The sequence below is a fragment of the Microcaecilia unicolor genome, chromosome 2 (assembly GCF_901765095.1).
Source record: "Microcaecilia unicolor chromosome 2, aMicUni1.1, whole genome shotgun sequence".
NCBI classification, from domain to species: domain Eukaryota; kingdom Metazoa; phylum Chordata; class Amphibia; order Gymnophiona; family Siphonopidae; genus Microcaecilia; species Microcaecilia unicolor.
In genome coordinates, this window is record NC_044032.1 from 595,564,350 (window position 1) to 595,579,321 (window position 14,972).

Sequence of the window (14,972 nt, forward strand, 5' to 3'; positions counted from 1 at the left end):
CGTGGAAGCAGGAAATTGCATCAGAGAAAGGCGGCACAGTGATGAGGGGATTTGCTGCTCTATCTGCCCTTCAGTATGCTGGGGCTGGTCTTAGTGGGCACCAGCCCCAGCATACTGAAGGGCTGATAGAGCAGCAAACCATTCACACAGACAAAGGTACCAGGGCACTGAACAACTCACAACTTTCTCTCCCAACAATGATCTCGCCACTCTCCAACTCCACAAAATCGCTAATGGGTCTAAAGACGACTTTCCCCTTACCCTGGTCGCTTTTATTTCAGGTCTAACTAAGGACGCCCATGTTCCCGCCCATGCGAGACCATTTCGCTATCCGTTATACGTTGGAGGTGCCCATCTCGTAACGCCGCCCACAACACGCCCCTAACATGCCCCCTGTGGGGATGTTCATAGATGGGCGTCCTCACGCTGAGGACGTCTTTACGGCCCTGTTTCGATTATTGGATTTGGATGACCTTCTTTCACAGGGACGCTCATGTGCCTTTTGTGTCGCTTTTTGGACGCCCTTCTCTTTCGAAAATGAGTCTGACAGTGCCACTGAAATACTGAGCAGCAAAATTAACATATTAAATTGAAAAATACTTATAGAAAGTAATGAATATTTGTTAAAATTGTGGGGTTAAATAGTGTATGAAAATTGAATATCCAGTGTTAGGTTTGGCTGTACCAACTTAACTGGTAACTGCATATTACTACTAATAACCATTTCTATAGCACTACTAAACCTATACAGCGCTGTACACATTATATGCAGGTACTTTCTCTGTCCTTAGAGGACTCCCAAAACACGCGTCTATACTACCGCAGCCTATTTTTCAGTGCACCTTAGTAAAAGGACCACTAAGTTTTTGTACCTGGGGCTATGGAGGGTTAAGTTACTTGCCCAAGGTCACAAGGAGTTGCAGTGGGAATCAAACCCAGGTTGCTTGGACCAAGGCTCACTGCACTAACCATTAGGCTACTCCTTCACTCCAGTTGTTACTGTTATATGAGACTATTTTCATTCATTCATTTCAGTATTTACATACCACTTAGACCTAAGCATATTCAGTGCTAGCTGGTTAAGTTACTAGTGGTTAAAGATAGACTACTTAAACAGCAGGCCTATCTAACCACTCAACTTAGCCAGTTTAGAGCTGAATATTGGCGCTTAGCCAGCAACGTCATGTGACAGAGCCAGTTAGCGGCTAGCTGCTAAGCGCTAATATTCAGCACACGATCACTAGCTATCTCAAGCTGAATATTAGCGCTTAGTCAGCTAATTGCTATTTAACCGGCCAGCAGCCATTCCTGGCCGGTTAAATAACGCTGAATATCAGCCGGATAGAATACTGCTGAAAATGCGGGTAAACGTTCACTTACACACATGCATTGCAATATAGCACCTAAACTTTCTATAAATATGTGGCAAACTGCCATAATGTATAACTATCATGGGCAGTTGATAGGTGGAATGAATACTTTCACACGTAACTTACAGAATATTGCAAGATATATGTATAATTGCCACATTTAGGTACTAACATTTGTGCCAGCCATAGACCTGATGCTTACATTTAGGCATTCCACTGTCAACTTTCAACGCTATAAGAACACTTATACATGTATGTGCTCTTATAGAATAGGAACCCTGCTCAGGGAAATATGGGGCTAGATTCTATATAAGGCGCCTCAAAAATCTGCGTGGTAAACATTTCCGCCTAAGTGTATTCTATAAGTGGCGCCTAGATTTCGGCAAGGTATATAGAATATGCTTTGTTGATATCCCAGCACCTAAAACTATTTGCCTCCATTTATGCCACCAAAAATGTGTCGTAAATCCCTGCACGTAGATTTATGCACATTGGTCCATGTTCTATAACTATGTATGTAAATTTTGGAACGGCCACAAAATGCCCATTTCCACGCCCATAGCCATGCCCCTTTTGAACTGCACACATTATAATTTAGGTGCAGTTCATTACAGAGTTGTGCACGTAAATTCTAATTATTACCAATTAGTGCTTATTATTGCTTAAGTGCTGTTATCAATGCTGATTAGCTTGTTAAGCCAATTAAGTTGCACACGCTGTTATAAAATATGCCTTGATTTCAGCACGGATCTCTAGGCACACTATATAGAATCTGGGGGATGGTGCCTAAATTGTGATGCCCATTTACAGAATTCATCCTATGTGTCTATACACATATTGGGAACCACTGCCATAGACCATTATTAAAATGGACGTGGGGAAAATCCACTGCTTACTTCTAGGATAAGCAACATAAAATGTATTGTTCTTTATTGGGATCTTGCCAGGTACTTGTAACCTGGTTTGGCCACTGTTGGAAACAGGATGCTGGGTTTGATGGATCTTTGGTCTGTCCCAGTATAGCAATGCTTATGTACTTATGAGTGTACATGACCATGCTTCCCTAGCTTTGTCCTAATTATGGTCTAGGAAATGCTTGTATATAAGTACATAAGCACATAAGTATTGCCATACTGGGACAGACCAAAAGTCCATCAAGCCCAGCATCCTGTTTCCAACAGTGGCCAATCCAGGTCACAAATACCTGGCAAGATCCTAAAAAAGTTCAAAACGTTTTATGCTGCTTATCCCAGAAATAAGCAGTGGATTTTCCCTAAGTCATTTTAATAATGGTCTATGGACTTTTCCTTTAAGAAGCCGTCCAAACCCTTTATAAACCCCACTAAGCTAACCGCCTTTACCACATTCTCTGTCACACATGTATTTGCTCTCACAATTTTATAAGGATAATTTTCTGTGTAAAAAACATACTGTGCATGCAAAATAATACTTTATAAAAATGAGCTCCACAGTATGCAAGCACCTGACAGATCCTTATAGGAAAATCTGTTCTGTGTTGCTAATTCAAAGAAGCAAGAGATAGAGGCACCTATCTGCCAAATATATATATATGATTTTTTTGTACCTGTCCTTTAGGCTTCCAGTTGCAACACAAATTCAGTTTAAAATACTGACTTTAGCATTTAAAGTTCTTCATACTGGCCTTCACATTCAGTTTAATGTACTGACGTTAGCATTTAAAGCTCTTTGTACTGGCCTTCACAATTATTTAGCTACGCTTACCATTCCTTATGTTCCTGCTCATGTTCTTCGATCATTCAGTGATCACAGACTGGTATTACCTTCCCCATCCCAGGCGCATTGGGATTCACTCAGCCCTGTGCTTTTTTTGTTTCTTAGCTCCATTCTATTGGAATAATCTACCTTTGGCACTCCGAATGAAACTATCTTATCAGAAATTTAAATCTAATCTTAAAATCCATTTGTTTCCCTTACTTTTAATAGTTGATTTTTTTTTCAGTGAACAATGCTGGAGGATAGAAAGCATATGCAGACACCATCACCTTAACACTATGCCTTTATTTTGTAGGTTGTGATTGTATCTTTCCTGTTTTAATAGAGTTCTTTCCTACCTTTAAAATAATTTTAATGTATTATTATTATTATTACATTTACTTAGTAACACAGTAACATAGTAGATGACGGCAGAAAAAGACCTGCACGGTCCATCCAGTCTGCCCAAGAAGATAAATTCATATGTGCTACTTTTTTATTTGTACTGTCCTCTTCAGGGCACAGACCATATAAATCTGGCCAGCCCTATCCCCGCCTCCCAACCACCAACCCCGACTCCCACCACCAGCTCTGGCACAGACTGTATAAGTCTGCCCAGCACTATCCTCGCCTCCCAACTACCAGTCCCGCCTCCCACCGCCAGCTCTGGCACAGACCATATAAGTTTGCCCAGCACTATCCCTGCCTCCCACCACCGGCTCTGGCACAGACTGTATAAGTCTGCCCAGCACTATCCCCGCCTCCCAACCACCAGCCCCAGCACAGACCGTATAAGTCTGCCCAGCACTAGCCCCGCCTCCCAACCACCAGCTCTGCCACCCATTCTAGGCTAAGCTCCTGAGGATCCCTTCCTTCTGCACAGGATTCCTTTATGTTTATCCCACGCATGTTTGAATTCCGTTACAGTTTTCATCTCCACCACCTCCCGCGGGAGGGCATTCCAAGCATCCACCACCCTCTCCGTGAAAAAGTCTTTCCCACACAATGCAGGCTCAATGCGGCTTACATAGTAATTTGAAATACAAAGTTAATAGAATTTTAATAAAACAGTAGTAAAACAATGTAAAGTTGGACTTAGTAGTGTATGATAAGTTGAGCTAGATAATATATGACTAGGATAAAAGAGGGTAGACAGGATAGGATAGTGTAATTTGGGAGAAAGGGTAAGGAGGGATAAAATTAAGGAGAGATGGAAAGAGAAGGATGGGAGGTTGGTATTTAAGTCAGAACAGAATTGGGGGTGGAAGTTGGCTAGATTAGGTTGGGGCATTTGGGTAGGCTTGCTTAAAGAGATGAGCTTTCAGCATTTTTCTAAAGGGCAAGAAGTTGTTTATTAATCGGATTGGTCTGGGTATAGCGTTCCAAAGCTGGCTGCCCAAAAAGGAGAAACTGGATGTGTAGTAGGTCTTTTATCTAATTCCTCTACAATTGGGAAGGTGTAGGTTAAGATAAGTTCTTGAAGAAATAGATCTGTTTCTAGCAGGGAGGTCGATCAATTCATTCATGTAGCCAGGGGATTCACCGTGGATGATCTTGTGGGTCATTGTGTTGATCTTAAAATTTATTCTTTCTTTGATAGGGAGCCAGTGAAGCTTTGCTCGAAGAGGTGATGCACTTTCGAATTTCGATTTGCCAAAAATAAGTCTGGCAGCCGTGTTTTGGGTAGTTTGGAGTCACTTCAGTATTTGGGTTTTGCATCCTAAAAAGACACTGTTGCAGTAATTGGCGTGGGTAATAACAGTAGACTGTGTCAGGTTCCAGAAAGTGTTGAGTGGGAGATAAGGCTTCACTTGTTTCAATATCCACATCATATTAAACATTTTCTTCGTGGTGAGTTTAGCGTGGTTATCAAAAGATAAATGGCTGTCTATCGTTACTCCCAGTATCTTTAAGTTGTCAGATATGGGGAGTTTGACATCAGAGGTGTTGAGAGTAGTCACTTAGACTTGTTCCCAAATTAGGCAGTATAGCAAATTAATAATAAACATAAACATCTATTAACTAGGTAGTGTTACCATACCTTACAAATTTAGTACACATAAAATTGATTTAACGCACATCTATATTAATAAATCCCACCTTGAATGTTCTGAAGCTCACTCCAAGGCAGAGAAGCTCACTCCAAGGCAGAGAAGCACAAAACTCCTGTAGTCTTCATAGGCTAGGACCAGTCACCCTCACTCATAGACCCGCCCTCAGCCACGCCCCATCAAACCTATAAATGGCAAGTGACCGACTCACCTGCAAATGCGCAGTAGAGACTTCCCTCTCTGTCCCGCCCCCGCGTCAAGACGTGATGACGGGGGGGGGGAGGGGGGGCGGGACAGAGAGGGAAACTGCGCGGAAGGGGAGGGAGGGAACTGCTGACGTCGCTACCGCTCCCCCCCAAGGTAGCCGCTACCGCCCCCCCCCCCCCGGAGTCGCCACCACCCCCCTTCACCCGGCCCGGGCCCTCTCTTCGTTATTCAACTTACAGCAGCGCCGAAACAGCAGCAAGCAGCAGCTCCCGTTGGCCTTCCTTCACTGCCTGTGCCCCGCCCTCGCCGACGTGACGTCACATGAGGGCGAGGCACAGGCAGTGAAGGAAGGCCAACGGGAGCTGCTGCTTGCTGCTGTTTCGGCGCTGCTGTAAGTTGAATAACGAAGAGAGGGCCCGGGCCGGGTGAAGGGGGGGGGGTGGTGGCGACTCCGGCGTGGGGGGGGGCGGTAGCGGCTACCTTGGGGGGGAAGGGGACATGGGACGTCTCAGAAGGAGGGGGGCCTTGGAGCTGGGAGGGAGGGAGGGAGGGAAGGGGGCCTTGGGAGCTGGGGGGGCCTTGGGAGCTGGGGGGGCCTGGGGCCTTGGAACTGGGAGGGAGGGAGGGCGGGGGGCCTTGCAGCTGGGAAGGGGGGAGGGCCTTGCAGCTGGGAAGGGGGGAGGACTGGAGCCTTGGAGCTGGGAGGGAGGGCAGGGGGGCCCTTACAGTGGTGAGGGAGAGCAGGGGGCCTTGGAACTGGGAGGGAGGGAGGGAAGGGGGCCTTGGGAGCTGGGGGGGCCTGGGGCCTTGGAACTGGGAGGGAGGGAGGGTGGGGGGCCTTGCAGCTGGGAAGGGGAAAGGACTGGGGCCTTGGAGCTGGAGGGCAGGGGGGCTGTTACAGTTGTGAGGGAGAGCAGGGGGCCTTGGAACTGGGAGGGCGGGAGGGAAGGGGGCCTTGGGAGCTGGGGGGAGGGCCTGGGGCCTTGGAACTGGGAGGGAGGGAGGGCGGGCAGGCAGGGGGCCTTGCAGCTGGGAAGGGGGGAGGACTGGAGCCTTGGAGCTGGGAGGGAGGGCAGGGGGCCCCTTACAATTGTGAGGGAATGGGGCCCCTTACAGTTGTGAGGGAGAGCAGGGGGCCTTGGAACTGGGAGGGAGGGAAGGGGGCCTTGGGAGCTGGGGGGGAGGGCCTGGGGCCTTGGAACTGGGAGGGAGGGAGGGCAGGGGGCCTTGCAGCTGGGAAGGGGGGAGGACTGGAGCCTTGGAGCTGGGAGGGAGGGACAGAGGGGGTCTTGGAGCTGGCAGGGAAGGAGGATGGCAGGGGCTTTGCAGCTGCAACGGGAGGGGGGCCTTGGGGAAAAAAACATTCCAATACCCGCCCGTTTTTACGGGCTTAACGGCTAGTCTGTACATAAAACGCTACCTCAACATTCTGAAGACAACCTGCTGAAGCCATCTGCAAAATCCCTAAACAGTTCATGGGTTAATGGTTGTGAAGCCATCCAACTCACCATGTCTTTCTGCCCCGCCCTCGAGGGCGGAACACAGAGAGTAAAGGGATCAATAAAGGCACCCCTACCAACTGGTAACCCCCTCCAACAAACAACAACCCAGGCAGGGGGAGTGTTTCCGTACTCCTCCCCCTGCCTAGGAATTGCTACAGACTGCTGGCAAACTCCCCAACCACACGACCACAAAAGCCACCCGCAAACCCCCCCCCCACAAACACACATACACACACACAAACACACAAACATACACACAAACTCACACACAAACACACACACACACACACAAACACACACAAGCACACACACACACAAACATACACACTCACAAACACACACACACACAAACACACACACACACAAACAAACACACACACACACACAAACACACAAACAGCCTCCACGGTGCACCTCTAAGTGCCCCCCCGCCGCATCGCCACAACAACCCGTGCAATGGGGCATCAGAAAGCCCCTACCCCCTTCCCTCCTCGCCGCATCACCCAACCCCTCCCCCGCCGCTTCACCAAGCCCCTCCCCCCACATCGACCGCCTCGCCACCCGCAACCGCTAATACAAACTCTGTCCGGCAGCTGCTGCTGCTTCTATTCAGCAGCAGCAGCCCGTACATAAAGAAAACAAACAAAAAAACAACCTCCTAAAACGCACCTCCGTGGAGAACCATCTCACATTGGCTGACGTCTCTGCAGCCGCTCCTCCTCTCCCATCAACGTCAGTGCCCCTGCCGGAAGACCCCGGAGAAACGCCGAGACGTCAGAGGGGAGAGGAGGAGCGCATGCTGAGACTTCAGCCAATGTGAGATACTTCTCATCGGAGGTGCATTTTAGGAGGATTTTTTTGTTTGTTTTCTTTATGTACGGGCTGCTGCTGCCTAATAACAGAAGCAGCAGCCACCGGACACAGTTTGTATTAGCGGTTGCGGGTGGCGAGAGGGTTGATGAGGGGGGAGGGGCTTGGTGATGTGCCACGGTGGGGGGGTCAGGTGATGCGCGAAGGGGGGGGGGACAAGGGGCTTTCTTTGGGTGGTGCGCCGGCTGGGGGGGGGAAGGAGGGGTCTCGCTGGACATGGGTGGCTGGAAGGAAGCAGGGGGAGGGGAGGGTCGCTGCACATGGGTGGCTGCAGGGGGGGCAGGGAACAAGGAGATGGGGATGGGGCTCCACACACCACATGGGTGGGTGCCTGCAAGGGGGACAGGGGATACAGGGTGGACAGGGGGACAGAAGGGTTGGTGGTCATCAGGGGGGACAGGTGGGTCGATGGACATGGCTGGCCACAGGGGGGGAACAGGGAAAAAGAGAGGATCGTCCTCAGACATGGGTGGCTGCACAGGAGAGGAGGGTCGCTGGACATGGGTAGCTGCAGGGGGGCAAGGGGACAGAAGGGTCGGTGGACATGCGTGCCTGCAGGGGGACAGGAGGGATGCTGAGGGGGGGAGCCTGAGACCACATGGGTGGCTGCAGGGGGAGCAGTGGAGACAGGAAGGACGCAGCAGGGGGAGAGGAGGGTTGATGGGCATGGGTGGCTGCAGGGGGAACACGGGGAGAGGAGGGTCACTGCACATGCCTGGCTGTAAGGGGCAGGGGAGAGGGAGGGGGTGAGGGGGTTCCTCACACCACACACGCAGTCACTCATTCTCTGTCTTTGTCCCTCTCTCTTACACAGTGTCACACAGAAACACAAACACTGTCTCTCACACACTCTCTCTCTCGCACAAACACATACACTCTGTCTCTCTCTCTCACATTCTCTCTCCGACACACATGCTCCATCTCTCACACACGCTCTTTCTGAAACATACTCTCCAAGGAAAACCTTGCTAGCGCCCGTTTCATTTCTAACAGAAACGGGCCTTTTTTACTAGTTAACCTATAAAGTAACATGCCTACAATCGGTTTATGTATGTTGAAAAGTTCTAATATGTTTTGCAAGTTTTTATTTAAATATGTGAAATGAAGGAAACAGTATATTCCCAAATCAGGAGAAATCTAGGCGATCAGTAAACAAATGGAAACCTTTTGCCCGTGTGTACATTTGTACTACTACTTGTTGCATGGCATGCTTGTGGGTGTAATGGAAGGAATAAATATAACAAATCTGCTGGTACTTTTTCACGCATACTCCAAATAACTTGTACCGGGCTATGGAAAATGTTTTTTTTGGCAGGTACTTCTGTAACTGTTATTTCGTTTTTTCCAGTACACTCCCCTAGAGGCCAAAAAGAGTGTGAGTGACTCAAACCTTATTGAAGATTGCTCACATCTTTATTTGTGGACTAACATTTGAGAAACAAGTTGATGGAAAAACAAAATAAACCAAACCAATACAGTGCTTTCTTTATAAAAGCAAGAGTGAAAGCATGCTGTTGAATTTATTCATTTTAAATTAGAACATCAAATTATCTAAATACTCTGAGGCTTGGTGTTTTTTTTTCCCATTATTAAAAATTCAACTGAATATGGCAATTTAATTATGCCAGCTATAACACTGTGACATTTGCAATGTGCACAGAAAATAATTTAAACAATATATATTCATGAAATAACCTTATTGTTTTGTAAATTATCTGAGGGTAAAATGTAAGCCTATCTTAGTGCTATTTAGAGTTACCCTAAGATGTTAAGGCGAGCAAATGTTACCTTTTAAATAAGACATGACAGATGCAACTCATATTAGGTTCTAACGAAGACTTTTCAAGAAGGCTAATAATAATACTGTTTTCATTAAAGAGTTGAAAATAACCACATAATTACTAATTACCACACATATAAGGCAGGACATGCTGTGGACCATCATAGGCACGCTTTAGAACATTCTGGATTTCCACATTTACCACAGTGGCATTTTGTGAGACTGACATGAGTGCCAACACAAGCGCAAATGATTAGAATTATATCATACGGCCCTCATTCTGCAAGCTTGTTCACAATTGAGATGTGCATAAACCGGCACTTACATGTTTATACAAGATAAGCATCTTAAGTCCCCACTTCATAAAGCTGGGATATACACATCTCAAACCCAAGTGCTTGCAAATGGAGAGGTTCTATGATTGAGAAGCTCAACCACCCCTAGAGACTAACAGTTGAGAGTCTCGTTTGGGTGAGTTATTACTCTGAGAACTCTCCAAAAATAAATAAAAGACCGTCAAATGTTTCAGCTTTGTGAGTAAACATCCTTCTACCCCTTGTGTATATCCACCTTTTGGAACCTCTGGTTTATATTTTGTTGTTATTTACTTTTACCAGGGAGTTATTTTGGGATTCATTGTTAATTATGCAAATGGCAAGGGGCATGGTCTAGATGTGTTTTGGACAGGGCAATGACATGACAAGTTAATAGACATTTATTCCCCATTTCAGAAGGGGACTAACTGGCCAATGTTCAGCACTATATAACCATCCAGGAATGGCTCTTGGCCAGTTTAATAGCACTTAACCAGCTATCCATGAATATTCAGCGAGAGATAGCCGGTTATCTCCCGCTGAATATTCACAGTCAGCGCATTCTAAAATGTCTATATTCCAAAAACCACAACCTACATTCCATGTATGTATGTGTGCTGTGATATAGCCTACTGGGGGTGCCCCCTTTTGGCCCTAGGGACAAGGCTTTTACCATCTGCTTTGGGAACCCTCCCACTCCTTTCTGGACTGTCCAAGATGCAGGTTCTTTTAATAAATATAAATTAAACAGCGTGCAACATAAGCTTTGTCATTAAGATACACCACATAATCATAAAACCTCTTACTTAAAGCTTCTGCCTGGCTTTGCTCAGACTCACAATCCAGGCCAGTTTTTCCCACTGGTGTTATACAGCATAACTCTAAGCACAGCTTACTTTACAAACAAGCAATCAATTGAACCTTTTCTTCTTATCATTTGTTACAAGGATTAAATCACATTTCTTTTCAACCATCGAAGTAGCTAAGGGACATTGCTTATTAACTGGCTCTTCTTTATACTTTATAAACCAGGGTTTAAATACCATTTCTTTTCATCCTTCAAAACTGGCTACAGGGATTTGGCTTTCCCACTGCTTAGTATCAACAGCAGGCATTTAGAATCAGACATGCTGTTGACACTAAGCAGTCCCGCCAACCAGGACCCTGAAGCAGCAGAATGAAACGCTGCCCATGGTCGGCCTGGGGCGTGGAGAGAAGAGATTGGGGCAGCACAAGTCTTAGAAGTGCCTTGTGGAGATAAGTGCTTTACGTTTTGCATTTCTTACTGCTTTTTGACAAGTATAAAGATTTGGACTTTGTTAATCTGTGGCTTTGGATCAACAGCATATGTATATTGAGACACTTAGAGTATGCATATAAAAGGAAGGTTTTTTTGCCCATGATGAAAAGAAGATCTTTTTGATATGTTAATAGCTCTGTAAATTGTCATGATTCTTGAGCTGATTGAGGCTTTTTCCTTCCTTTAACTAACCGATATATTTTTGAACATTTTCATAATGTGGATTTTTTGTTTTTGCTTTGGTCTAGCGATTTAGCATATCCACAACCCAAATTTCTTTTGTTATTTTAGTGATTTCATTAACTAAAAACATTTGCTATGATTAATATTTCTTTTTGCAAAGGTAGCAACCATTTTTATTTTTTGTGTCCTGTTGTTGTCGCCACAAATATGGTAACCGTAGTCCTTATAGAATACTGTAAGTTATACATTTGTCTTCCGCATTTATTTGTGAGCACTTACACCAGTTCTATAGCTGATACAAATTCTCATGCCTAAATTATAGAAACATATTTCGCCTATTGTATTACTATTCTATAAAGGAAAGTAGGTGTCTAATAGGTAAATTCTATAAAGAGGTATAGCAAGATTTAGGCTGTGGGAAAGCACTTATTTGAAGTCTACTTTTCTTTTATAGAATGCTAGCATACGTGGTCAAAAATGCATCTATACTAAAGGTGTAAACACATACATCAGCCATCAAACTGGTAGGAATGATCATATCTAGATTGCACAAGACCATCCTGCTTATTTTCGAAAGAAAAAAATGCCTATAGTGCGACCTAAATCGGGAGATAGACGTTTATCTCGCAAAGGCGCCCAAATCGGTATAATCGAAAGCCGATGTAGGGCATTTCCAACTGCACTCCGTCGCGGAAATGAATAAAGTTGACGGGGGCATGTCGGAGGCGTGGTGGAGGCGGAACTGGGGCGTGGTTATCAGCCGAGGAGAGATGGGCGTCTTTAGCTGATAATCGAAAAAAAGGCGTTTTTACCACGATTTTGGGTCACTTTTTTTGGACCCTATTTTTTCACGAACAAATCCCAAAAAAGTGCCCCAACTGCCCAGATGACCACTGGAGGGAATCGGGGTTGACCTCCCCGGACTCCCCCAGTGGTCACTAACCGCCTCCCACCAAAAAAACCCCACTTTACAAACTTTTTTCCAGCCTGTATGCCAGCCTCAAATGCCGTACCTACCTCCATGACAGCAGAATGTGTTCGATCCTGTCACAGCCTTTCCCTGGGTCAAATGTGGCTCTCGGGTGCAGTACAGGGTCACATCAGCATTGCATTGTGGTGGGTGTAGGGTATTGGGCTCCGTGATTTCATTAGCTTGTGTTACAGTCTCACGATGTTGGTAGTTGGTAGGCTCTTCTCCCATGGTGCTTTTCCCCCTGCCTACTGGGTCAGAGTGTGCCCTGTTGTGTTTCCTGTTGTAGTCCATGTGGTAGTGGCCATTTTTGTAAGCCAGTTTTAGTTCCCTTTCCTGTGTTAGCCACGTTAGAGAACTTAGTTCTTCCCTTGAATGTAGCTGAAAGAGGGCATTGTACAGCATTCTGCCAGCTCTGACCTACTGCTAATCTCAGTACCAGGGAGACTCGTTGCCAGTGGGGCACAACCTCTGATCTGCAGTTAACTGTGAGTAAACGCGGTTATTCCAATAAAGGACGTTTTCGGAGAAATTAGTCTTCAGGTGTCAACTGGTGTGCCAATGTTATACAGCAGCAACAAGTCCTAGAGGCCTGCATGTATGCAGGTCCCTGGAGCACTTTTAGTGGGTACCGCAGTGCACTTCAGCCAGGTGGACCCAGGCCCATCCCCCCCCACCTGTAACACTTGTGCTGGTAAATGGGAGGCCTCCAAAACCCACTGTACCCACATGTAGGTGCCCCCTTCACCCCTAAGAGCTATGGTAGTGTTGTACATTTGTGGGTAGTGGGTTTTGGGGGAGGGGGGTTGGGGGCTCAGCACCCATGGTAAGGGAGCTATGCATGTGGGACCGTTGTCTGAAGTCCACCGCACTGACCTCTAGGGTGTCCAGTTGGTGTCCTGGCATGTCAGGGGAGCGAGTGTACTACGAATCGTGGCCTCTCCCACGACGAAATGGCTCGGATTAGGACATTTTTGAGCTGGGTATTTTTAGTTTCCATTATCGCTAAAAAAAACAAACGCCCAGCTCAAAAATGTCCATTTTTTCGAAAATACGGTTCAGCCCACCCCTTCACGGACCCGTTCTCGGAGATAAACGCCCATGGAGATAGGCGTTTCCATTCGAGTATGCCCCTCCATATATAGATTGTAAGATTTTATAATCTTTCTGCCTGATAATCAAAGTGATTTAAGTGGGCAGTAGAGGCTCCTGCATGTTTCAATTGGGCTCTGCTGGCCAGCTGCTGATATTCGGTGGCACTAATTGAGGCATTCTGAAGGCAGAGTAGGGAAGAAGTTGGCAGCTATGTGGGTGCTGTAAATATTCAATGCTGGTACCTACATATCTAACTGACCAAATAGGACCATGTAAACAGCAGTCCTAACTGTGGGCCCTTAGCTATGTGAATGCCAGCAACGAACATTGACTAGTAATTGCATAGCTTCTGGATAATGACCATTATTGGATGTGCTCCCCTCCCAATGTTCAGACCTGCTTCCTGAACCCCTCCACTGATACCTACTCCATTCCTGAACCCTCCCCACTGATTCCAACACCTATCCCGAGACCCCTTCTGATTCCAGCCCCACTTCTGACCCCAACCTGCTGATTTCAAGATGAACCTCCCTGAGACCAGGTCCCCCTTTTGGGGCCTATCTCTGGCATATGTAGAAGGCTGATCTCTACCAGTAATACCGCAAGAAAACCATTAGAGGTTGCATTAGACATTTTAAACACATAGATCTGCTAGAGATAGGAGCAAGTGGGGATCATTCTTGCCTAGGATACTCCCACTGGACAGGTATGTAGACAGACTCTGAAGGGGGGGACTGGTCTCTGGAGGGGGAGGCTGGTCTCCAGGAGTGGCCTGGCTTTAGAGGTCAATCTTGGAGGGGAGAGGTCTGCTATCAGGAGGGTTGATCTCAGAGGGGTGGTTTGGGAGGGGGGTTGGAATTGGGAGAGGTTTTAGAAGGGAGGTCAGAATCAGTGGGGGAGGCAGGGGTGAGAGAGAAACTGATAGAGGCATTTATGTGATCTCAGCAGATATTGAGCCGAGACCCATATAAGTATCTTTCGGAGATCCCAACTGAATATAGATCAGGACCCACATAAGTGCAAGTGGCCAGCGGCAGTTCAAATCAGACCCAGATATTCAGTACCAGTGCCGGCTTGGCATTGTATATCTGGGCCTAACTTAGCTGACGACAGTATTTAAAAACACGCTGACAGCCACTGGCTGAACATTGACTGGTGTATGTATAATTATGTGCCTCACCCATGCTCTACCAAGCTCAGCTCTTGTAAATGTCCAATTGCAAAGTATGCACCATTATATTTAGGCACACATTTATAGAATATTGCTGATCTGAAAACTGCTCATTTACTACATATGTGATCACATTTTTGTATAAATGACTAGAATACTGCTATTTATGCGTGTTCTTGCCTCCTAAAACTAGGCAGCTACTTATGAAATTACACCCTTAGTATAAAAGGGAATACACTAACCCCCAGATTCTATATATGGCAACTACCGTTGTGTGTGCAAATTCGGCAGTGCGGCCAAATTGCAAGCACAAATTAATTGTTTAACAAGCCAATCGGCGCCAATAATTGGCCAATCACAAGCAATTATCGGCACTAATTTAAGCTAATTACAATTTTCACATTCAACTTTCTAAGCATATTCTG